The sequence below is a fragment of the Mustela erminea genome, chromosome 4 (assembly GCF_009829155.1).
Source record: "Mustela erminea isolate mMusErm1 chromosome 4, mMusErm1.Pri, whole genome shotgun sequence".
NCBI classification, from domain to species: domain Eukaryota; kingdom Metazoa; phylum Chordata; class Mammalia; order Carnivora; family Mustelidae; genus Mustela; species Mustela erminea.
The window spans coordinates 148,542,401-148,567,838 of record NC_045617.1 but is presented as its reverse complement, the minus strand read 5'-3'; the positions used below and the strand labels follow the sequence as shown (position 1 = coordinate 148,567,838).

At 44.8% G+C, this 25,438-nt stretch overlaps 5 non-coding genes and 1 pseudogene across 5 annotated transcripts; 4 read left to right on the top strand and 2 right to left on the bottom strand.

Moving 5' to 3' along the window:
- Window positions 1–143: 143 nt before the first annotated feature.
- Window positions 144–216, top strand: TRNAA-AGC. Its single transcript has one exon. It is a non-coding gene; the product is annotated as a tRNA-Ala (tRNA).
- Window positions 217–3,309: 3,093 nt separating this feature from the next.
- On the top strand, window positions 3,310–3,382 carry TRNAM-CAU. Its single transcript has one exon. It is a non-coding gene; the product is annotated as a tRNA-Met (tRNA).
- A 7,458-nt stretch (window positions 3,383–10,840) lies between these two features.
- TRNAI-AAU lies at window positions 10,841–10,914 on the bottom strand. The gene has a single exon. It is a non-coding gene; the product is annotated as a tRNA-Ile (tRNA).
- Window positions 10,915–14,922: 4,008 nt separating this feature from the next.
- On the top strand, window positions 14,923–14,995 carry TRNAA-AGC. The gene has a single exon. It is a non-coding gene; the product is annotated as a tRNA-Ala (tRNA).
- Window positions 14,996–16,807: 1,812 nt separating this feature from the next.
- LOC116589632 lies at window positions 16,808–16,927 on the top strand (annotated as a pseudogene).
- Window positions 16,928–23,540: 6,613 nt separating this feature from the next.
- On the bottom strand, window positions 23,541–23,613 carry TRNAM-CAU. The gene has a single exon. It is a non-coding gene; the product is annotated as a tRNA-Met (tRNA).
- Window positions 23,614–25,438: the final 1,825 nt, after the last annotated feature.

The following is a 25,438-nucleotide window of genomic DNA, read 5'->3' as shown; positions in this document are numbered from 1 at the left end:
GGCCTTGACTTGCCCTGTGTTCTTGGCACCAGAAACAGTGAAAAAAAAAAAAAGAAAGAAAAGAAAAGAAACAGTGCGTAACGAAGCAGAGACTCGCGCATCGACTCCTGGAAGGAAAATTGGAAAAGACAGGAAATGTTGTAGGGGAATTAGCTCAGGTGGTAGAGCGCTCGCTTAGCATGCGAGAGGTGGTGGGATCGATGCCCACATTCTCCAGCTTTTGTCCGCCCGAGGCACTTCGGGAGGAAACCAAACCTTCTAGCGCCCTCAAAAAAATGAGCAAGTGGCGGGCATTTTCAACACAGTAGTGTTTTGGCCGTTTCTTTGAAGTTTGACGGCTGGGCATGGTCCAGCCGGGGCTAGGGACCGCCCTACCAAACGTAGGCATGCAGACGGCCGGTTTGTAAGACCTGTTTCTTCCGCAGAGACACGATCCCGAAAGCAGGAGGCATACCCTCTTGCTGTTTTTCTCCCTGTGTTGCCCTGCAACTTGGCCCTAAATTCAACCCAGTCCGAGAAAGTGCAAAACACATAAATCAGATTCAAGAAGTTCAGTAAAGCTCAAGAAGGATAAATCCAAAGAAAAATCGCGTCTGGGCACATCACAAATCGCTAAAAATTTAAAAAAGGAAAAGAAATTGAAAGCTGCCAGAGGAAAATGAAAAGATGCTGCATGTTTGTGGATTTATCAGAAACCACCAGAGCTAGAAAGGAATGGAAGAATATTTTTTAAACGCTGAAAGAAAAATAACTCATTCTGAAATTTTATCGGTAGCAAAAATATCCTTCAGACATAAAGGTGAAATAAATACATTCTAACTTGAAAGCACACTGAGAAAATTCATTGGTAGCAGAACAGCTTTTTAAAAAAGATTTTAGACTGAAGAGAATTGAAAGGAAATTAAGAACATCAGAAACGAGAGAACAATAGCTGAATAGGAAATATCTGGGTAGATACAATCGACTATTCTCTGGAGTTCTTTCAAGTTTTTTACCATTTTTTAAGTAAGCTCTTAATGACTGACAGCAAAAATTATAACACATCATAAATATACTATATACACAACACAAAGGGGTTAGAATAAAGGTGATAAGTGGTGATAAAGTTTCTATATTTGACTTGAATGGTATAACACTCATTCTAAAATAGACTGTAAAATGTTAAGTTTGTATATGGTAATACACCTACCAGTCACTATTAGTAACCTAGACTAATTGCTAAATGGCTATACAAAGAGATATAGTAAAAAATATATATAGAGAATAGTAAATATGTTTTTAAAAAGCCAAAAGGAAGTAGGAAGACAGAAATAGAAGAATGAAAAACAGAGGGAACAGACCATAAACAAAGTAAAAATAATAGATTTATATACAAACATGTAACTAGTATAAATACATCAGCTACATACTGGACATAGTAAGACCATATTAAAAATAAAACATGGCCCAAATATGTGCTGACTATAGGAATCTCACCTCAAACAAAATGGCTTAGATAGAGTATAAGTAAAAGAATGGGGGAAATTAAACCACAAAGTGAAAAAAAAGTCTGATACAAACATGTATCAGACAAAGTATATTTCAAAGCAAAGAAATTTTCTGCATTGAAAGAGAGATGTTATACAATTATTTGGTGTATGTTACCAAATAGATAAAACTGTATTAAATGCCCACACATCTGGCCATAGATCTCTAAAACTGAAACAAAGTTGATAAACATAAAAAAAAAAAAGATAAAGTAAGAAAATCCACAATTATAGTTGCAGATGTTAACAGTCTCTCTATTGGGGCACCTGGGTGGCTCAGTCAGTGTCTGCCTTCGGCTCAGGTCATGATCCCAGGGTCCTGGGATCCAACCCCACTTCTGGCTCCCTGCTCAATGGGGGATCGGCTTCTCCCTCTCTCTCTGCCTCTCCCCCACTTCATGCTCTGTCTCTCAAATAAATAAATAAAATCCTAAAAAAAAAAAAAACCTTCTATCAATTGATAAATTTAGTAGAAAACAAATCAAATAGATTGAAGAACTAAACACCACCATCCACGGATTGACCTTATAGAACAAAATTACGATGTAGGTAAGAAAAAATGGCCAACAACTATGAGAAAAGCAACATCATATTGAAACTAAAAAATCAAGAATGGCAGTGTGCAAAAGAGAGTGATGTTATTAAAATTGATATTTTAGAATGAGTTATTTATCTGTAGATGCCAGGAAGACAAAGCGGTGAACCTGGGAATGGATCCTTTCTTGTCCGTACTCACCCTTCCATCTCTTGAGGTCTGGAACTCATCAGATTCCTTCTGAATCCCCTGAGCCTAGCACAGTGCCTGGCAAAGAACAGCTCTCCAGCGAACGTGCACTAAAGGAATGGAAAAGAGGTCCTAGATTCACAAGAATCGCACAAGAACAATGTTCAGTAATTATTAAGTCACTGGTGGGATTTGAAGGAGGCAATGAATTGGTATTGACTTGAAAGTCTAAGCCCAAAAGACCAGCATACATGAAGCAGAAAGTTAGATATTTGTGTATCAGTGAATGAACCACTGCGGAAAACAGAGAGGTCTTGAGTTGGAGCAGAGAAAGAGCTTACATATTGGAACCTAAATATCTGCTTCTGGAGTCAGGTTTTGCCACTTAGGAGCAATACTTAACATATCTGAACCTCCATTATATCTGGGAAGTGCAGATTTTGATAGTTTTGTTGCCAAAATCCAATTGGACCCTATGAGATAATCTCCATGAATCTCTCAGTATAACTAATGGTTCCTGACAAAGCAAAGCAAACAGGAGATTTCTATTAACTTCAGCTTCTTTGTTTTGTAGGGAGAATGTCTCTAGTCACCTTGATGTAAGTGGAGATAAAACAGACTAAGAGAAGTTTGGACTGTAGGCAAGTGTGAGGGTTATTTATTCGCTTATTCATTCATTCAGTCAACCAATCAGTGAACTAATATTAACTAAGCGCCTCCTGTGTTTACTTTCAACAAAGGAGACCGCGGAAGGTGTAAAAATCACCTGAGATCTCTGAGGGCAGAAAAACCACATCGTTAGAACACCAGAGCAGCAAAAGACAGGCATACCTGCCCCCAGTCCCGCAGCCCCGACGGACCTATCCTTGCGTGAATCCCAGAAAGGCTTGGATTTCACTGGTCATGGGTGTGAAATCCTTTGGGTGCACCATTGGCTTTTATGGAGTAATTTTCAAGTAGCATTGATTGTATTCCTTAATGATGGAAACTAATAAAGCAGCGGTGTTGGGAAAATAGTACTTGATATTTCACTTTAAATGGGAGAAGCTATGCCATGCCGCCCTCTTAGCGCAGTAGGCAGCGCGTCAGTCTCATAATCTGAAGGTCCTGAGTTCGAGCCTCAGAGAGGGCAGGCTGGATTATTTTTCTTCACAAGCTGCCGGGCTAAGGTTATTATGGTTAAAAAACAGGAACAGAAAATAAAGTTATCGAATATTGCCTGATAAGGATTTTTGAAGACTGACGCAGTATTTGCAGAGGATGGTTAAATCAGTTTTGTAGTTCTTTGGGCTTCCCAGTAGTTTCAGGAAAATGAAGGCGAAGTAATTTAGATTGCATCAGAAACTACAAGCTATGCTGTATTTGCAGTCTTCCTCTCTGTCTTATGGAAGAAGCAAGGGAAATTTCTCTTCCCACTTCCTGCTCTGAAGGTCACCCAACCAGTTAAGGGGTGAAAGAAGTGTAAAATCATTTATTCTCTTAATCATTCAACACATATTTCTTTATTACTTATCTTATTAATGGAGGGTTTTGGGTGCAGTAATCACAGAGTGAAAACAAGGCAAAAACTGCCTCCCTCCTGGAACTCCATCCTAGTTGGGAGGTGTAAGGGAAATGGACAAAAAGCAAATAGGAAAAATGCATAATGAAATAGTGATAATGTTTGCTCTGGAATGATCATCAGCCAGCTGAGGGGTCAGGAGCGTGGAGGTGGCTCCTTCTACTTCCTGGGAAGAGGAGAGCCCTCACCATGAAGATACTTTCTCCTTCCTTCTTGATTTCATTCCACAGTTTGAAAAGCATATGCACCTGCATTTTTCTCTCTTGAGCTCAGGCAAGAAAGGAAGAAAAGTAATGTTAAGGTTTTCTTTCGTGGTGGAGAAAAAGCCTTTCCCCTTCATTCCTGATACAAAATCTCACTATTTCTGACAGATGATTAGAGTGTGAAGGGATTTCTGACCCCCAGAACATCAACTTTTTTGTTGTTGTTCTTTCCTGACCATTTTTAAATTTCTTTAAAATTAAGTGCTGAGTAAAAGCCAGTTTTAATGTTCTCTTGAAAATTCTTCCTCCTCCTCCTCCTTCCCCCCATCTTATCCTTGTCCCAGGATCCTAGTGTCTCCCTATGCCAGTCTTCTCTTTCTCTGGAAGTTAGGAGGCGGATTAAGCCCTCTCCAGTGACCTGGGCCACATTGGGAGGGGATGGTGGTGTAGGTGAGAAGCCCAGAGATGCTTTCCCACATTCTCCTCCATATTTCTAAATCAGGTAACAATCACAACCCTGTCTTATAGTGACATACACAACTTCTGGGAGAGCCCTATCATTCAATTGGGTCCCCTACCTACTTGTAACCTTTCGTTTGCCTCTGTCATTCAAGATAGTGAAATTGTTTCAGTGCTGGATCATTCCCATGGTGACATACTGTAGGTCGCCCTTTGCCCCCACAATCCCTGATAGGATTCCTAGTTTTTCACTTGTGCTGAAGTCATGTTTGAGATGATCTTAGTCGGGTCCTCTTTGATGGCAATGAAGTAACCCAATGGTACCAGGTTAGTTAGACCCATACAACTAGTTAGGGCATGTGCTTAGAATGACCACAAGTCAAGAGGAGGGTGAAAGCATGGGAATTGGGTCAAATGTCAGGATGCCTTCTTTGCACTCAGAGCTGGTGGGAAGGACACCTGTTTTCTCCATTAGGACCCTTCATTCCTTCTTCATAGGCACCTGTGGTCCCCAAATCTTCTCTCCTGAATTCAACTCCAAGAAATATTGGAACTTTTTTTTAAAATAGCAATTTATACATTTCTGATTCTTATTTCACACACAAGGCAGCTCAGGCTTAGTCTTTGACCAATTCTCTCTGTCACTGAGCTACAGAAAAAGAAAAGAGCTGACAAGCGCTGTATAGAGAGTGACTGTCATCCACATGGCCATGCTGGGCATTTCCAACTCAAGATTCACAATTTTTGGCTAGCAGTAAAGGTAGATGTCCTACTCCTGTTTTCTGGACAGAGGGACCCTGATGAGAGGAATGCCTCTCCGTGACTTTGTAATTGAGATTTATGGGCTCACTCAGCCTGGGGATGCAAAGAAGTCTGGTGAGGGTCACCGAGAGAGACAGGATTGCAGAGAGAATTTGTTGGTCTGAGGTCTCTGAGAAGCATGGGTCCAGAGGGGATCACACAGACTCAGACTGTCAGGGGGGAAAAAGGTTGTGGAACTAGGGAAATTCTTAGAGAAAAGCCATGAAAAGAGAATAGAAGTAAGATCTTTGGGTAGTTCTTCTTTAAGGAGATTCCTAACCTATCTGCCAGGACTTACTCATTCATTCATGTAACAGATACTTTTAAATGAGTGGATTTATTCTTCCATTTATCAGACATGAATTCAAGATATCTTCTGTATCTGCCCTCCTGGCTCAAGACTTCTAAGTGCCTTTGACTCCTTCTCCCTCAGATCTCTACACCCAGTGTCTTGACAAATACTGTAAATCCTCTCCCACATACCTCTCCAGAATCTTTCTCTGTCTTCTCAATCATCTATCCCTTCATCCATTCCGTGGTGTTCGTGGAGAATGTATTCTATGCCACGCAGCAAACAGACCATACAGAAAGACTCCTGCTACTGATATTCTCACGAGTTAACAGGATAAACCCCTGCCCTTCCAAGGCTCTATAACTTCTTTCCTTTCTCTTCAACTCTAGTTTCCTCATTTCCAGCCTCTTTGGCATTCCAAATTAAAAACCTTTCCTAAAATGTTACTTCGATTGTGTAAGCCACCTGTTGGGAATTTATAAAAGGTTTTTAAGCCTCCACAATACACCTCTCCTTAACAAACTCTCCGTGTCTATTACACACACGCCCCGCTGCAACTGAATAGGTATATTTCTTAACACAAGAAATCCTACATACACCCTATGTTCACTCCTCATCCGCACCCCTCCAAGTCCATTTTTTATTTTTCATTCTGATATGATTTCTCCTCTTATTTCTTGTAGGTCTCTGCCTGTTTGGTTTTAAGGGTGTGTTTTGCTTGGGGGTTTTGTTTTGTTTGTAATTTTTTTTCAGCTCTCTCCCATGCTGTGCATAGGGTACTGCTCCATGACATGCCTTAGCAAGAACTGAACACTGATCTCGGATTTTTTCAGGAGGCGAGTTTCCATAGTGTAGTGGTTATCATGCTTACCTAACACGTGGGAGGTCCCCAGGTGGAAACAGGTAGCTTCTTTTGTCTTGGGGTGAAATCACCTCCTCTTTCTATTCTGGGCAGCTCCAGCTGAAAGGAATGAGTCACGATCGACCTTTGGTGGTTGTGTTTTTGTTTTTTTCTTTAAAAAAGCAGATAACCATCCTGAGCTAGCTGTGACACCTGAGCTGGAACATTCTGAGGGAGCCCTCCCTCCCCCATGTCCTCTTCTGGTCCTGCAGTCTAAACCATGCGATTTGGGGGATGCTAGAGTTTTCCTCTGGCTGCTTTCTTCTCCTTACTCTGGCAGAGAAATAGTATCCATTGCTTTCTGGTCCCGGTCATGCTGGAGAAGATACACCCTCTTTTCATATTAATGGCTTTGACAGTTCCCATATTTCAGGCTGCTCAGAATAGTGAACAATGAAATGGAGACAGGGGAAGGTGAAAACCTGGAGAAGAAACCAGAGGACAAGGGAATTAGCTCAGGTGGTAGAGTGTTCACTTAGCATTTGAGAGGTAGTGGGATTGATGCCCACATTCTCCAGATTTTACCATTTCCACCCCAATCTCCGGCTCACAACCCTGCATCTTCCAGCTTATTGAACGAATTGAGAAAATATTAGACATCTTGAACACAGTCATTTGGATGCTTGTTTCCCATATGACCTCCAGGCAAGTTCAAAGACAGGCCTTTGCACTCCCTACCTGCACTGGGTAAGCAGATCTATCAATTTATCATTTACTTTCTGTTTCTTCAGAGGAGCTGTGGTCCTGAGGGATGTAGCCAGTTGCTCTCTTTCTCCATGTCCCCTGCAGCTTGGCCTTCTATGTGGCTCAGTCCTGAGAAATGCGGGGCAGAGCCGGGAAGGAAGCAGCCAACCTTCTTGTCAGCAGACTGAGACGGCGAGCCCCCAGGGTGACCAGACAATACTGGGGAAGACACATGGAAAGCAAACACGTAAAGTTATTTATGAGCTCTTGAAGGCACTCTTGAGCTTGAGCAAGTGCCTCTGACCCTAAGCAACACATTACAGACTTCGAGAACTGCAGCAGGAGCCCACTGCCCGACTCGACACTGGCCGCGGGGCTGTGCACACTCTGGAAATCTCCAAATCGAATCGTAAGGGCTTTGAAAATGGAAAGGACTTTGAAACCACAACATTTAGAAGGCTGCTTTGTACTGGGAACGTGAACACAAGGCAAAGTGCCTACAAAAACAAAATGGGCAGCATTCGCCATAAAATTTGAGTGAGACACGAAGTCTTACAACATATAAATGGCCTATAGTCTGAAGCTATTCAGTACATGAAGAACCAAGAAAGTTCTAAATCACTGGGAGGAGGGAATCGACAGGTACCAATTCTGGGATGGCACAGGTACTGGAATCATCTGGCAAACACTTCAAAGGTGTGATGAGTAAATGCTCCAAGAATTCAGGGCGAGAATTCTTTGAAGTGAATTGTTAGAAAATCTTAGCAAATCATCCAAAGATGTAAATCCAAATTGAAATTTCAGAACTATAAAATGTATTAGCCAAAATTATGAACAGAAGCACTAGAGTGTGCCAGTAGCAAGAGATGACTGAGTAAAGTTCAGTGAAGATGAAAATAGAATAGTAACAACCCGATCTAAACGAGAGAGAGAAAAGAGTTTTTTAAAAGATGGACAGAGCCTCAGGGACAAGTAGGAAAATAACAAATTCTATTTACATCTTTGGAGACCCAGAAGAGGAGAAAGAGCTTCTTGAAAAAAGAAAAATAATTGAATTCTTAATGGCTGAAAAATTCCCAAATTTGGCAAAAGACATAAATCAGATACAAGAAATTCAGCAAACCTCAAGCAGGATATCCCTGAACAAATCCACACCCACACATATCACAGTTATACTCCTGGAAACAATAGGGGAAAAAATCCTTGAAAGTTTCAAAACAACCATAGGGTCATAAAGAAATGACATCTCATTCATTAAATGCTGAAAGAAAAGACACATTAAGCCCAGAAGGCTAAGTAGAGCCAAACTATCCTTCAGACGTAAAGGGGAAAGAAATACATCCTCATTTAAACGTAAAACAGAGAATCTATTGCTAGTAGTAGTGCTAGAAAAGAGTCGAACTTTGAGACAGCAAAAATGATGCCAGAAGGGAACTTAGATACTAAGAATGAATAAACAAGAGCAGAGATAGGAATTATCTGGGTAAAAGGAACCACTGTTACTCTCTCTTGAGTTCTTTAAAGTATGGCTGATGATTGAAAGTGAAATTACAACATCGTCTAATGGTTTTCTCATCATAGCTACATGTATGACACACATAACATAAAGAGGTTAGTGCAGAAGGATAAAGGGTGGTGAGGTGGGGCACCTGGGTGCCTTGACAGAGTCAAGGGTCTGACTTTGGCTCAGGCGTCCAATCTCTGGGTTCTGGGACCAGGCCCTACCATGGGCCTCTCCCCTTACCCACCCCCACACTCTATGCCCCTGGCCACAGAGCTTCAAAACTCATAAACAAAAGCTAATAAAGCTGAAAAGAAAAATAGAAAAGTCCACAATTATAATTGCAGACTCAGTACTTCTCATCATTTGATGGATCCAGTAAAGAACAAATCAACAGACATATTGAAGAACTGAACACCTTTCACCAGTGGATCTACTTGACTTTATAAAGCAAAATCACAAGATCGATATGTTGCCAGGACCCCGGGCCTTGGGGCCTTGACCCAGCCAGACTTGAAGGAGTTGCCAGACCTGAAGGAGTTGCCGAAGGTTCTTGGTCCTGTCAGAAGAAGGAATTCAAGGACAGACACACAGCACTTCAGATAAACAACACAAGCATGAAAGTTTATTAAAGTGAAAAGTACACACTAGTGATATGGGGGGGGCAGAGAACGGGAGAAAGAAGGAGGGGGAGAGGGAGAGAGGGAGAAAACTGGGTGCGCTGGGGGTTAGGTTTCTATCTTGTTGACAGCTCTCCACTATAGGGTGGAATATTTATCCAGAGTTTTGCACTTTATCTTCCTAACTAACCCAGCCTTGACAGGGTTTCCCGTCGTGGCGCTGCCATCTTGGGCCTGCCTGGTGGGATCCAGCTTCTCCAGAACGCTGCCAGGATGGGCCCCTGACATTCCCCACCTCCCTTGAGAGCCTCAGTAACTGCCTAACTGACAGACAGAAGGGCCAAAGAGTTGAGAGTAAAGCAAGATATCAAAACTAAGAAATCAAGAGTGGTCAAAGTACGGAAGATTGAAACTGATAGTTTAGAAAGAGTTATTTACCTGTCAATGTCAGGGAGGCTGCAAGAGGTGGAACCAAAAGGGATCTTGCGTGTCCTCTTGAGTTCTGACACAGATTCCTCTCTCTTATCTCCCAGCCTCAGCCTAATTCAAACTTCTAGACTTTCCCTGACTTTGGATCTAGAGGAGATGCCCTGTTCTGATCCTGGTACCACCACCTTGATCCTGGGGACACGTCAAACCATTCCGAATGAGTCTCAGGGATACATTCAGAGAAATGGGACCAATCGCCATGTACTGTAGTCTACTCCTCAGTGGACCTCGGTGCACCGTGTTCAGACATCATGATCCCACAGGCCTATAATGTCCATTTGAAGAACCAGGCACGCTCTTTCCTTCAGGCCTGTGCACATTTCTTTTGTTCTTCTATCATTAATGCAGACTTTTTAAAGTACTTAGCACCAGGTGATAAGCACCCTGCTGCCAAGGCTCTTACAATCTCATGGGGAAGATGGCTGAGCCACAGACATTTGCAACTCGGTAAATGCCACGAAACAGATGTTTTTCTAGATCTCTGGGAATTTTGGAAGGAACACAAGGCAACCTCAGAAAAGTGGGAGAGGCATCAGGGACAAGATGCCTCCTGGAGAATGGTTTTGGGTCTAACAAGTAGCTGGCCAGGCAGAGAGCAGTGAAAGTTTGGGCGATCTGTATGAAACAACTCTTTAAGTCCAGCAACGCTGCAGTCAAAGGTGAAAAAAAAAAAAAAAAAAAGAGGAAATAGGAGTGAAAAATGGGGTGAATCTGGGGCCCCAGTTGCCCTGAAAGGCTTTGCTGGCCCCGCTCAGGCCAAGGACAGCCTTCCCTGCAAGTAAGCAGGTGCATAACTAGAAAAACTCACCTGAGGAGCTAGTCACGGTTGAGGAATCTCCGGACATCGTGGGAAATGTAAGAAGATGGGAAAGCCCACCGTTCCTGTTTACCACATTGAACCGCATTTCAGTTTCCTTCTCCCCTGAATCTCCCAGGACAAGACTTTGGAGGCACAAAACCACGGCTGATCTCTCTACACCCTGTCAAGATTAACGTTCATGCATTATTCTACTTCCTGAATCTTTTCCGGAATTTTAGACACAGCATTTTTTTCGAAGCGGGCCTAAAAGAACGTCACATGGCCCGTACGGGGATCGAACCCGCGACCTTGGCGTTATTAGCACCACGCTCTAACCAACTGAGCTAACCGGCCAACTGCTACGCTAGCCTTCCTATCCTTGGTTACTTATCAAAGATCAATATTATTCCAAACACTTCGAAAGAAAGTTTTTTCTTCTAATTCACCTTTGAGCTTGGCAGGAGTTATGACCACTGATTCATTATAAACCCGAAATCTCAGTTAAAATTCAGTATCACACAAGGAAAGTTCAAATGTCGGCTGAGGTGTTTCGCGACCTTGGGTTTTCGTGAGCCCCGTATTTAAAAGACAGCTTCATCACCCTTCACCCTTCCCCTGGCCCATTTCCTTCCCACCTTTCTAGTTTGCTTCCAGAGCCCACTCCCACGGGGTCCCTGGCGGAAGTCGAAACCACCGCTCCTTGTTCTCCACCTGCTCCCCTACACGTGCTTTCTCGCACAATTCCCACTGGGTCCTCCACCCGTTTTCCCTTCGAGGCAGAATTTTATCTTTTCTCCCATTTTTACCTAATTCGGAAAAGCACGCCCATACTTCTACGTGCAAAAGTCACTTTAGACAAACACGTCCCACTGCAGTCTTTGGGTCCGCATTTCTTCTCGAAACAAGGTAGTCCATGGACACCTCGAGCACAGAAGACTCCGCTTTTAAGTTCAGGCTCACGGCCTTTAGACTGGGGGGCAGACCTGCAGGGCGCGCCGCGGATCTGGAGGTGGGACGAGGGGGACCCCCTCCGCTCCAAGGAGGAGCCTTGGGCGGCCGTTTCTCCCGCGCAGGAATTCTCTGCGATTCCTTTCTGGAAGCGTCTGGGGTCTTGCGCGATGGATGGGGCTGGAGCCCGCAGCGGTGCAGAGCCGCGCGGCTGTGCGACGACAGGACCCAGGACCGCGTGGCAGGGTGGCCGTGTGCCGAACTACGGAATAAATAAAGGAGCTCACATCACCCGCTGTGATGGCAGGTGCGCCTCCTCCCGGCCCGGACCGTGTTGCTGGGGTCCTGCTGCTTTTCGTGGCTTTTGGACTTGACTCACTCTCTCCAATTCTCTTTTCACCGGCTGGCGGGCCTGCGCCCGCGCTTGGGGATGTCCGGACACCGTCCCCGCGCGCAAACACCCCGGCTGGTCCTCCCGCAGCCGGCCGACGCGCTCCCCGCGGGGACAGTCGAGCCCCCCTCGCCCTCCTCGACCGCCGCCTCCTCCTCCGCGGATCCGACGGCGGCCCAGCCTTGGGCAGAGGCGGAAAGGGAACAGGAAAGGAAGCTGCGAGAAAATGAGTGGAGGAAGCGCATATCCTGTGTGTGCCTTGCGGCTGGTCTGAGGGTGGATCGCCAGAAAGGGGAAGGGAAAGACCGAAAAGAGAAACAGTGGGAATCCGCGGGGTTGCTGTGCCTTCGAGCGGAGCCCTCCCGCCCTCGAACCGCAGGGCAGCCGCGACTTTATTGCTCAGTCGGCATGATGAGCGTTGTAAACTCAGCACCAACGCGGTGGGTGGAATGAGCAAGTTTTCCGTGCGCCAGGATCCCACGACTGTTCCAGAATCTCCAGAGAACCCGGCATTGTGCTGCGTTTCCTTAGCATCACCTGCTTGCCTGCGAATTTCCCCCATGAAAGAACATCTCGAAGAGGAAAGCTCTTCCCCTCCTTGCCTCCAAATGTTGAGCTTGGTGACTAAACCCAGTGATCATTCCCTCCCACCTCCCCCCACCACCGCGGGTCAAAACCCTTGGAATCTGAAAAAAAAAAAAAAAAATCGAAACAAATATTTTGAGTCGTCAGAAAAACAAAACAAACATGAGACACGGTGACCAGGATGTGGAGAAAAGGGAAACTTGGTGAGCTGCTGGAGGGAATGTAAACTGTGCAGGCGCTGGGTCCAACGGTCTGGAGACTCCCCCCAAAATATTAAGAAGAGAGCTACTGTATGACCCAGTAATTCCATGATCCAAAGAAAATGAAAGCATTAATTGAAAAGATATATGAACCCCTATGTTTATTGCAGCGTTATTTACAATAGCCAAGATATGGCCGCAAACTAAGTGTCTATCAATCCAAGAATGGATAAAGAAGATGTGGTGGTTACATATATGCCAAGGACTATTAGCCATAAAAAAAAAAAAAAGACCTTACCATTTCTATCAGCATGGATGGACCTAGAGCGTATTATGTTAAGTGAAATAAGTCAGAAAGACAAATATCATATGATTTCACTTACATGTGGAATCTAAAAAAGCAAACAACTACAACAAAAACAAGACAAAAAACAGACTCATAAATACAGAGAATAAACTAGTGGTGATTAAGAAGCACAAACTTCTGGTTATAAAATAAATAGGTCACAGAGATAAAAAGCACAGCATAGGGAATATAGTGAATAATATTGTCATAAAGTTGTACGGTGACTACACTTAGGATGAGCGCCGAGTGATGTATAGAATTGTCGAATCACTGTGTTGTACACCGAAAGCTAACATAGCACGGTATGTGAGCTGGACCTCAGTAATAATAGCAATAAGAGCGCTGAGAAAGAAGGAAGGGGAAGGAAGGACAGCCGCTCTCTCAGATCGGTAGGGGAGCCTTGAGAGAGACGCTGTCAGGGACCCCGAGCCCTCTGCGGGCTTTCCACCGAGGGCGGCTGTTTTGCGCGCGCCGGGAGCAGGGCCTGGGAAGCAGACGACCCGCGGGGATGGAGGCCGCTCCGCGCCCCAGCTACCCTCTTCTCACCTGAGTTCCCGGTTCTTCCCGCCCGCCGAGCGGAGCCGTCGGAGAACCGTCCGGGAGAGCACCCCACCCGGCGACCCCAGGCCCAGGGGGGAAGGCGGCGGGCGATCGCTGGCACTGCCGGGTTCTGCGCGCGCAGGGCCACGCGCGAACCCCAGTGGGAATTCAGCCCCGGGGCCGCGGAGCCCCGCGCGTCTCCGGACACCAAATCCCTGCGGCTGGAAAGAGGGTCGCACCCGGCGGGTTCTGGAACTGACAAAGCCAACTCGGGGTCGCATGCCATCCCTGTTTAGCTTGTGGAACGTTGGAGAAGTCCTTTCACTCCTGGACTTTCCTGTTTGTCACAGGAGACCATTTTCTCGAGTCGCTGAGGGTTTTCGTAGCCCAGGTCCCCCGACGGCCCGCATCCTGGGCTGGGTGACCCTCGTGGTGAGTAAAGAGGACAAATTGAGAAATGAGCAAGTCGAGAATTCGTGAAAGCCCTAGGACTCACAACACAGAAGTTCACACACCATGCTGAAGGACACGAACTCAGCTTGAATTGTACCCAACACCGGCTTGTTCAGACCCCTTGTTCCAAGACAGGCCCAGAGCAAGCGGATGTCACCCTGGAGTTGTCTCCAGCCGTGAAAAGAATGAGCAGCGTGAACACGCTGAGTGAGCAAACCGTGGGAAAACCAAGAGCAAGATTCAAGGAAGGCTTGTGCTGCTGGGCAGCCACGAGACAGAGCACGGCCAGGCAGAAACCTTGACCTCAGGCGTCTGGCCTCTGGGACCCAGGGCGTAGACGTGTGTTTTGAGCCCTACCCCCCACCTCCCCACCCTCCCCCACCCCCACCTCCACCCCACCCCCGGCTTCTGGTATTTTGTTATGCGGACCTAGGAGACTCGTAGGATGAAACGGTCCTATATCGCAGTTGCGGGGATGTTACCTGCGTGTACTTATTTGTCAAAATTCATTGAAATGCGCGCATGTACAGATTATGCTTCCGTCATGTTGATACTTTTCTCAAATAGGCACCACAGTATGGACCGCGGTAAAATAAATCACCATAAATCAGTTCCCCAGTCCACTCACTTCTCTAAGAAAGCATTGCTAGATTCAGTGTATAATTCAGTAGATAAACTCCTAACTCCAGAAGGAAAGACAACGGCAGATCTCAACTCTCCTAATGGAGGAACAGTCAAATGATTAATAGATCCCAGAGAAGAGATGACTTATTTGAAGGAACAATAAGTGGAAGGGGTAGGGAGGTCTCCTGAGGGTGGGAGCAACCCAGAAACGAAGTGGCACTGGAATGAAATTTGCCTCAAAGTGATAAAAATAGGCAGAAAAGCAGAGATGTCAGGGGGAATTAGCTCAAGAGGTAGAGCGCTCGCTTAGCATGCGAGAGGTAGCGGGATCGACGCCCGCATTCTCCAGCTTTTGCAGTCCTGCCAGGCTCCCCGGGTTCCGGGGTTCACCGGCATGGGGCGATGTGCACTGGGCGGACTTCTCTTTAGCTCAGCCCTTCCTCTGTGTGCTTCCCTGCTGGCTTAAAAGGAAGAAGAAGGAAAAAAAGAAAGAAAGAAAACCGAAATGTGACATACAAAAACAAAAAAGGAACAAATGGGACAGAATGTCTTAGAAACACAGGTTTTGGGGCCTCGGCTCAAAGTTGGTAAAAAATGTTGTGTGTCTGGGAAAACCAAACTTTCTCCTTTGGAGTCAGAAGTGTGAGGAATAGCTTGAGAATTGTGTCAGGAGGCACAGGCAGGAGATTGGGATTTTCTGATGTTTTAATGTTTTTCCTTTTTTAATAAAGACACAGTTTATATTTTATAAATAGTAAATTTTACTACTTAACTTTTATCGCGGTATCGTTTTAGTATTTTATTCACAGTGACAACCCGTGGTCAGGTAGCAGATGTCAATTTGTCTTCTATCAGATCTCTAAGAGTTGGCTAAGTATTAAGAAGAAAGAGATTTGGAGGATGGGGAAAGGAGTGGGCTAGCCTATTAACTCTGCTGTCAGATTAGCCTATTAACTCTGCTGTCAGATTAGCCCTCGCTAAGATGACATGGGGAAAGTCCCTCTACTGTTGTGGCAGGCTGAACTGAAGGTCTAGACAACCTAAGGAAGATGTGGTTGCCAAGTTGGACCAAGAGAAAGAGGGGTGTGGACGGAGGAGGAAGAATTCGAACAGCCCTGCATAGCCTCCATTTGTTTTCTCTTTTGGCCATGAGAGTCTTGAGGTCTGCAGCAAGAAACTTTCATAAGTTTTTTCATGAGGAAATGGAGACTGTAGGCTATCTCTAGGAATGTTCCCTGGAATAGCACATAATAATTGCTCAATAAATTAATACCCGTGCTGCAGTGTCTGTGTAGGTCACTCGACTCATCCTCCGGGTCTAGGGCTAAGCAAGTGCTTCAGGAATAAATCTACAGGACAAGATTAAGACTCTCAAGGCACAATCTTAGCTCCCGCCAAGGTTCTTCATCACTCCCTGAGCCCTACAGGAGAAGAGTGCTGTGTGCAGCCCCTGGAATGGGGTTCGCTGAGAAATCTAAGAAATCTCCACTACAGACTAGCCTCCCTGGGGACCACACTGAGGCTCAGATCAATGTTGAAATGGAGGGAGGGAGATCAAGATCTTTAAATGGGATACTTGGACCGTAGCAGACGGCCTGCGACAAACAATATAGTAAGGTCAAGTGTGTTGATTCTATATCCAGAATTGAAGAAAAAAAGTGGAGGGGTGTTTACTGCCTTTAGAAAGGAGAGGGGGAAACTTGGCCATTCTTTCAGGCTAATGGCAAACTATTATTTCAGACTCACTATCCCCACAGATACGCAGTACTGAGAAGGGACTGATGCCGGTGTTTTCCTCAAAACTGTTATTCCAGCAAACTGAGCAAAGCTTCACTTAGACCTACTGGCCTCAGAATTCTCTCCTAGCCACTCCTCTCGTCCCCACCCTGGGCCACAGGTTTCACCTTCGGAAAGTTGAAGAGAATTAGGTCTTGGGTTTTCTGGGGTTTCTCTAGGAAATGGGAATAGGACTTTCCAGCAACCTGGTCCGGGGATGTGACACGGAAGGCTTGAGGCCCTGGGCTGGGAGAGGCCGTCCCACTGCTTGTCTTGGGCAGCTGAGCCTGCAAAGACCAGTAATGACCCCAACTCTGGAGCAGGCAGGAATAGACACGGTGTCTTGACATCTGGAGCGTGTTCTTTTTACTTCCAGGAGATCACGTCTACGGCCATACCACCCTGAACGCGCCCGATCTCGTCTGATCTCGGAAGCTAAGCAGGGTCGGGCCTGGTTAGTACTTGGATGGGAGATCAGGAAAGTGAAATTGGGAAGTGCTGACAAGGCTTTCTAAGGAAGTTCCCATTCTTCATTCTCCAATGTCTGATCATCTCTGCCCTCCATCCAGTCCCGGCTGGTCCCTCAAGGCCCAAAGTTCCCAGCAGCCCCCAGGAACCAGGAAACCAGGAAAGTGAGAGGCCTGTGGTCCTTCTGCGCATGCTTATTATTCGAGAAGTTCTCTCCCAACCCCCTTCCTTGGTTTGTATATTGCTTGTTCTATTTACAAACCCAGAGCTTCTTACCTGGGAAAAGATCCAAGAAGCTTTGACACCTCTGTTGTATCCTTGTCACCGCTCCTCATGGAGACCCTTGGTCCACCTGCCAGCACCCCTCCCTTCTCACTCCTGCCCCAGGCTTGGCACTTCTGAGTACTCAGGTCTCAACTCAAATTGTCCTTCTTCAGACAAGTAGAGCTAAAATGTTGCGTGCACAATCTCTCGCTCCCAGTTCTATCTTCTTCACAAATGTTAGGTCCTCCAGAAAGTAGGTTTGTAAGTTATGCTTTGTTTTTCTCTTTCCTAGAATGGGAGCTTCCTCAGTGCTCAGACACGGTCTGTACAGAACGCTGAATCTCACTGCGCCCCAGCGTCTAGAGCGAAGGTTCACATGGCTACTGCCTTGACTGGGTGGAGTGGGTAGTGCAGGAAAATCAAACCCTAATGAATTTTTCAAAATAGTATCCCACCACATCTCCAAAATCTTTAAACAACATCCACTAATTCATTTTGCTTCTTTCTTATGCTTTCTTCATCTTCCTTTTTTCCTGACATTTCAATGGCAATTTTAGGTCTTTTTTTTTTTTTTAAATGACCAACTAGATTTGCTATATTCCAGCTAATCCCCATGTTTCTATTTAGCATTCTTTTTTCTTGCTTTCTTTAGAGACTTTCTTTTTCTTATTCCTTATGTTAAATGTACAGGATTTTTACTGTAGTACTCTATAATTGAAGAGTATTCAAGGGTAGAGTTTTAAACTAGAGAGCAGTTTCTGCAGAACCTAAGAAATAAGTCATTGGAAATTTCCATTTTTATGATCTTTGAAATTCGCATTTTTATGAGTCTGACGGTATGCTTTTGATTTTCCTCTAAGGTGCCCATTTGAGAATTAATATTTTGCTTGCTGTTGTGTTATTCTTTTAGTGATATTGTCTAAATTTATTTTTTGTACCAATTTTATGTATCAGTATGTGATTATATACACAAGATATGGATGTGACATTTGAGCCCATGTATGAATGTTAATATTGATGACTAAAAAGGAGAAATTCAGGGACACCTGGGTGGCTCGGGCGGTTGGGTGTCTGCCTTCGCTTGGGCCATGAGCCCAGGGTGCTGGGATTGAGTCTTGGATCGGGCTCCTTGCTCAGCGGGGAGCCTGTTTCTCTCTCTGCCTCTGCCTGCCACTCTGCCTGCTTGTGCTCTCTTTCTATGACAAATAAATGAATAAAATCTTAAAAAAATAAAAAGGAGAACTCCAGACATTACACACCTCATAAAGTTATGCTCACAATACCTCTCAAATTTTACTGTTGAAATATTTGAGGCTGAAGCTAAGTGAGCTTCTACCTCTAACTACCAGTTTACAAGAAATAGAGCAGTTCAAGAAATATGTCAAGGGTCACCAAGAAGAGGCAGTAGAATAAATCCACAAGGTGGGAAATTATGTAGGATAAAAGATGCAGCCCCTTCAGCAAATCTGTTGGCCTAAACTACTCTTCTGTACCATACTAGAATAGTGGATACATGTTATACATTTGTCAAAACCCATAGAATATATGACACAACGAGTGAACTCTAAGGCTAACTGTGGACTTCAGTCAATAATAAGAATGTATCAATATTGATTCCCCTGTTATAACAAATCTCACATTAAGCACAATGTTAATAACAGGAAACTCAACAGGAGGAAGGGTGACATTGTTTATTGGGAACTATGTACTATGTACTGGGAACTATGTACTTCTTGCTAGATTTTTCTTCAAATCTTAAAGTGCTCTAAAAAATAAAGTATATTAGTTAACTAATATAACTAATACATTAGTTAACTAATAACATTTTAAATAGAAAAGCAAGGGATTGCCTATGGATGAAGAGAGACTTAAAACATTAAAGAAAGTGGATTTTGTTTGGTTTCTTAGTCCCTTGTTAAGGGAGGTTGTGTCTGTGACAATCAGAGGTCTGGAAAAAATGTGGATGTTAGATCATATTCAAGATTATTCATTAATTAGCAGCAACCACCATATACACACAGACATAATGTTCTCCTTGAGCTAATTCCCTAATTCCACTTTCAAGAAGTTGGCATGCGACACCTGGGTGGCTCAGTCCGTAAGCCACTGCCTTTGGCTTGGGTCATGATCCTAGGGTCCTGGGATGGAGTCTGGCTCAGCGGGGAGCCTGCTTCTCCCTCTGCCTGCTCTGTCTGCTCTTCCCCCTGCTTGTGCTCGCTCTCTCTCACTCTCTCTGATAAGTAAATAAAATTAAAAAAGAAAGAAATTTGCAGATTTCCAGCCTTATCTCTACCACCAAGTTCCAGAAAGAGAAATGTACATGAATGTCTAACCATACCTCAGTCCACAGCTTACTGCTAGACACTTGAGTGTGGCATTTCATTGAAACTGCCTTCGTCCAGGCCACTACAATCTCCTCAAAATTGTAAAATCCAATGGGAACTTCTTCTGTATTTCATCTTACTTGGGGTTCCAGTTTCTGAAATATCCTCCAGCTCTCCCCCTCCCAAGTGAATGATTGCTTCCTTGGGTTTAGACAGGGCCAGTGAGTTCTCTAACTCTTTAGGGTCCTTTGTGTCCCCACTTTTTCTCCATCTTTCTCTACGAATGTTCTCTGAGGTTCTGTCCTTGGGCCACTTCTTATCTTGAGCTAATTGCAGGGGGATCTGTGACCATTCTTTTATTGTGCGGAAATAGATCAATAAATATGACCCTCTTCTCACCAAGAGGTTCAGAACGATTACCTTACATCCGTGCTATCCAACAGAGATATGCATCATACATATACTTTTGAACCTTCTAGTAGTCCCATGAAAAAAAGCAAACAGAAAGAAGTGGAATTACTTTAATACTGTATTTTATTTAGCAATATATCCAAAATATTATCAATTCAACAAGTAATCAATAGAAAAATTATTAATGAGATGTTTTACATTCTTTCTCTCATGTCAAGTTTTTGAAATATGGTGTCTATTTTACACTTATATAGCAAATCTCATTTCATAGCATATTTCAAATACTTTATAGCCACTTGTCACCGGAGGATACTGTATCGAGTGGTCCAGCCTGTTTCAATTCATTTCTCCTTGCTTTATTACAAGCACTATCCATATTCTGGACGGCCATCTCTCCTGAGTTCCAACCTTTATCCATAATCCCTCACTGATATCTCCACTTGCACATGAATGAATATTTCAGAACTAATAGGACATGGCAAGAACCTAATGATTTCTTTCCCCAAACCCACTTTAGTGAGGAATATCAGTCTTGCAGAAAAGTACCACCATTGGGGCACCTTGGTGGCTCAGCTGGTTAGGCATCTGCCTTTGGCTCAGGTCATGATTCCAGGGCCCTGGGATGGATTCTCCCATCAGGCTCCCCACTGAGCAAGGAGTCTGCTTCTGCCTCTACCCCTCCCCCTGCTTGTGCTCTCACTCTCTCTCACTCAAATAAATAGATAAAATCTTTAGTAAAAAAATACTTTTTTAAAAGACACGACCATCCAAGCAATGCCCCAAGCCAGAGACCTAAAGACTTCTCTCTCCCTCATCATCATCTGCATTCAGTTTTTCACTACATTCTGTCAATTCTATCTTTCTGTCTAAATTGGAAACACTAGCTTCTTCTCATTTTCCCTTTCATTAACTCAGGTGAATTTTGTCTTGAGGCCCTTGCATTAGTATTCCTTCTGCTTCAAGGCTCAGGAGTCTTCCAGACTTCCCACATCATTTTCCATGTTATTTAGGCTTACCTCAAAATCATCTTCTCAGAGCACTCTTCCCTGAATCATCAAGTAGTTACTTCCATCATATCTGAAACTATATGGTTTAGCTTTTTGTTTTCACTTCTGTCTCCCCATACAAGAATGTGAAGCTTATGTCTGTCTTGATTGTGACTGAACCCCCAAGACTCCTAGGTGATGTGGGGCCCAGAAGCTAACAGTTGAGAGAGGCCCTCATGCCTTGTATGGGATAAATGAGTCTAACTTGACTGCCAGTGCTCGGTAAAGCCATTCGGTGTCTCTGCCAGGTCCACTGAGATGATGCAATCATGCTTCTCCTGAACTTTGAACTCAACCGTCATCGCTTCCCAAGTTTTCTTTTGCACAAACGGCAAAGTTTCTCATTTGAGAAACACAGATTCAGCCATGTTGCAGTCCAGGGTAAAAATGTGAAATGGTGACCTTTTGCTGACAAGACAGAGCTCAGAGCCCCTTATCCTCTGGAACGTCATTCCAGTCTCCCTTCTCCGCAAGTTGACCAGTTGTTAGTTCTCCATTCCGGTTTATTTTGTTCCTCTGGGACATTGCCTGTGCCTAAAATGCCCATTTCTAAGTTAGTTGTTTTGCTCTATATCCAATAAAATGTAATTACAGGTGTGGTCTTGAGAAGAAGAGGAAAGGGGAAAATGGGAGCAAATGTTCTTTTTAAGTTTTCTGATTAGAACAAAGTGCAACTTCCTCTATCTTCGCCAAAAGTTCAGCTTCTGAGGGAAAGGGGACGGAAGAGAAAACCAGCAGCCTCTACCTGCCTGGCTTGGGCTCAGTGGACTTGAACAACAAAAAGCCCACCATTTCTTTTTATGTCTAAAAGACAGAATGTTTAGCTGGCATTTTAAACTTTTTTTAAAAAGTGCTTATCTTGAATTGCATATAAACGATCATTTTTCCTGTATTCATGGTCTTTCTCTTACATGTGGACTAAACACACTGGAAACAGATGTGCAAACACAGAGCCTGGAATGGCCTACCCCAAAGCCACCTCCTGGATAGCCATGATGTCAGCCACACTGACATTCAAAGTTGATAATCACAACTTTGAAAAATATGAAAGGAGATTCTGGAATCCCTGTATTAACTCACCAGGCAGTTCCTGATGTGGTCTTCCCCAGATGGAACACGCTTGGTGACCCTGGGAATGGGCACCCTGGTGGAGAGGACAGAGCTCACTCTCTTGCTCAGGGCACTGTCTGGGATGTTGGGTGATTATTCGGTCCTCACTCCACTTGGGTGGCCTTAAAAGTCATTTGTGGATCAAAAAGACAGGATCAGTCTTATTATCCAGGGGCCATCCCTTTCCCAGGACCTACTCGTGCCATCAGCATCACCCTTAGAAATCTTGGGGCTCGGGCTCCTGTTGAAAATGTGAAAAGGATGTAAGAAAGAGCTGGAAGGCAGAGACTGTCCCACTGCCCAGTCCCACTGACTGAGTCCTCCCCCGTCCCCCCTTGCCTGGACCTCTGGGAAAGGATGGGGTGGAATTGCTTTTCTTCTGGGAAGCTTTTGCATATTTGTTTCCATCTCCAGGAGCTTCGAAAACAAAAGATGGGGGAAACTATCTGGGTTCTGCGTATGGCACAGACAATGGCCCCTTTGTTTCCTTCTCTGATTTTGAAGGGTTTCTGAAGCTACCGCTCAGGACTGGCATTACATCGGAAATGTAATCACCCGGCCCGTGGTGATGGGGTCCCAGGCAGGTGGGGCAACACTCCGTTAACCACAGACTTCCCAACACTTCCTGCGTGAATTCAGTTTCTACAATGCCACTGGGGGTCGTAACCTTCCTTGCCCGACTCTCCGGCACTTTGCAATCCCCTCCTCAAGCCAGACTTGTTTGGAGATTCGGCCCCCGCCTGTTACAGTCTAGCTTCTCTCGGTCCCCGTCATTGGCCTTCCTTTTTCCCCAGGTTAAATCCCCACGTAAATTCCAGATCCGGTTAGCAGAGAGGGGCTGTCAGCACTAAAATGCACTTCTCAAGGATGCCTGTAACGGGGGTGGTGGGTGCCTCCCGCCCCCCTGCACCGCGCACCGCCGACCTCCTCCCTCTCCGAGCTCCTCCGCCCTCGTGGGGACCCCCACCTCTCTTTCTCTGTATCCCTTCCCCGGCCACACGCAGTCTGTGGGAAGGTGGGTCAGGACATCGCCAGCCCTGCCATGCGTGGAGCCAAACGGGACAAAAGGACAGAAAGAGTCGATTTCCTACGCTGCGAAGATGTCCCATACTTCCCTGTCTTCCCCGTGCGCTTACAAGGTGCGCACCTGCGCGCGGAGATGCCCCTGCTGGGACCCAGACCCCAGCGCGCGGGGGAGGCGCCCGCGGCCAAGTGGGCGGAGCGCGGCGCCCGCGGCCCCGCCCCGCGCTCCCCGCAAGTGGTTGGGCGCGCAGGCTCCCCGGGCTTCACCCGTTGCTCCGCGAAGGAGGCATGGGGACCCAGCCGCCTGCTGTGGGAAAGCTCTGCATCTCAGGTGCCGTCACATTTCTCGGTTCAGGACCGGAAGAAACTGCATCCCAGCCGCGAATCGGCGCGGCATTCCCGGGAGGCACCTTCGCTCTAAAAGCAGTCGCGTTTGTGACCGGCTGTGGACGAGCTTCTGACAAAAACACATGCCCTCTCTGAGGCTCGAACTCAGGACCTTCAGATTATGAGACTGACGCGCTGCCCACTGCGCTAAGAAGGCGACGGGAAGCGTGTTTTAGTTAGGTTTTAAAGGAATCGTGTAATTTCTGGAAACCATGATGTACCTGCTGAATAATTGTGCTTGACCTTTGGCCGCTATTTTCCATCTTATTTCCTACGGATCTGGATCGCCTCTCCCTCATAGATACCGATATTTTAACGGTCCACAGCCTCCTCTGTTGGAGTAGTACACTCGGTAAATAGCAGTTGAACGAAAATCTCCCCAACATGTGCAGAGTCTATACCTACCTGTCAAATTAAATCTGCATTTCCACCTGTGTCTCCTGAGATATTCCCCTTGAAATATCACAAACTGATTTTATAAATTTCCATATTTTCCCCACCTCTACACAACCAAAAATGCTATTAAACACTGCTCACATAAGAGCCTGGCTGGTTCAGTGGGTAGAGTCTGTGGCCCCCCATATTGAGTTTATAAGCTCAAGCCCCATGTTAGGGGGGGTGGATTATACTTTAAAAACTTACACACATAATTTCATTTTGTCTAACTTAATTTTTTGCCATAAATCAATGTATCATTATCCCCATTTTGCTGATAAAAGGCTCCACAGAATTAAACCCACAGCTGTTCAGTGACAAAGCCAGACCTTGAGAGCAGATTCTGAATCCAAACAGCATGCATGCTCCACTCTAAATTGTATTCTCTCCACCATTCTTCTCCACACTGCCTCACTCATTCAAGTAAGCACATATTTATACAATCATGTATTCATAATACATAATTCAACATTCAACAAACATCAATTCACAACCTGCCCTATGCTTGACAACTGGGTTCAAAATTTCCAAGAGAAGCTTGGCCCCTTGTCCCTCAAATCCCCACAGATACTTTATTGCATCAGTTCTCAATGTGTAGCAAACAGATCCATGGAGGTCCTGAGACACTTTCAAGATATGTGAGGGCAACAATATTTTCATAGTAATATCAAAGCTGCATTTGTTATGAAAAAAGCTGATGGTATAAAAACAGCACATAACTGCTCTTGCTTCCTGTGGATCAAGGCAGTTTATCAGGAGGTCCCCGCCCTCTTGTGTCCATAACAGTCACATGGAGGGGAGATAGTTTACTTAAGAATATCCTTGATGAAGCAGTAAAAAAAAAAATTTACTTGACTAGTTCTTACCCTTAAGTACATGTCTTTTTAATAAACCATGTGAATAAATGGTAAGTGCAGAAAAAGCACTCCAGCTGTGTAAAAAATGAGATGATTGTCTAAGAAAAGTGTTTGGGTGACTTTTAACTTGCAAACTGATCTAGATGTTTTATTTTGTTTTCATGGAACACCATTTTTATTAGAAAGAATAAACCATTACATATTCAGTCATTTTCTCAAAAATCAAAGAAATCAGTCTGTAAAAAAAATAATTCAAAGAAAATAATTGAGAGGATTTGCAATGATAAATTATTAGCTTTCAGTATTTGGTAACTTGCAGCTTCCCAATGCTTAGAGACATTTCTGATGAGATTGGTGATGGTGTTAATTTTCTTTTCTCTTTGTTTGATATTATATACTGAAAAGCTGAATACCCCCACGGACTAATGTGCCCAACTTGTTACCAAAAGACCCATTCAAAGTTAGTGATGAGGTTTCAGACTGCACATTACAACCAACCCTAAAGAGGGTGCCATCTGTCAAGTTTGGTATAAAATGAGACAGGAATGTGCACAATTACCTGAAGAAGTTATTAAAATACTCTTTCTGGGTGCCTGGGTGGCTCAGTGGGTTAAGCCTCTGCTTTCAGCTCAGGTCGTAATCTCAGGGTCCTGGAATTGAGTCCCGCATCAGGCTCTCTGCTTGGCAGGG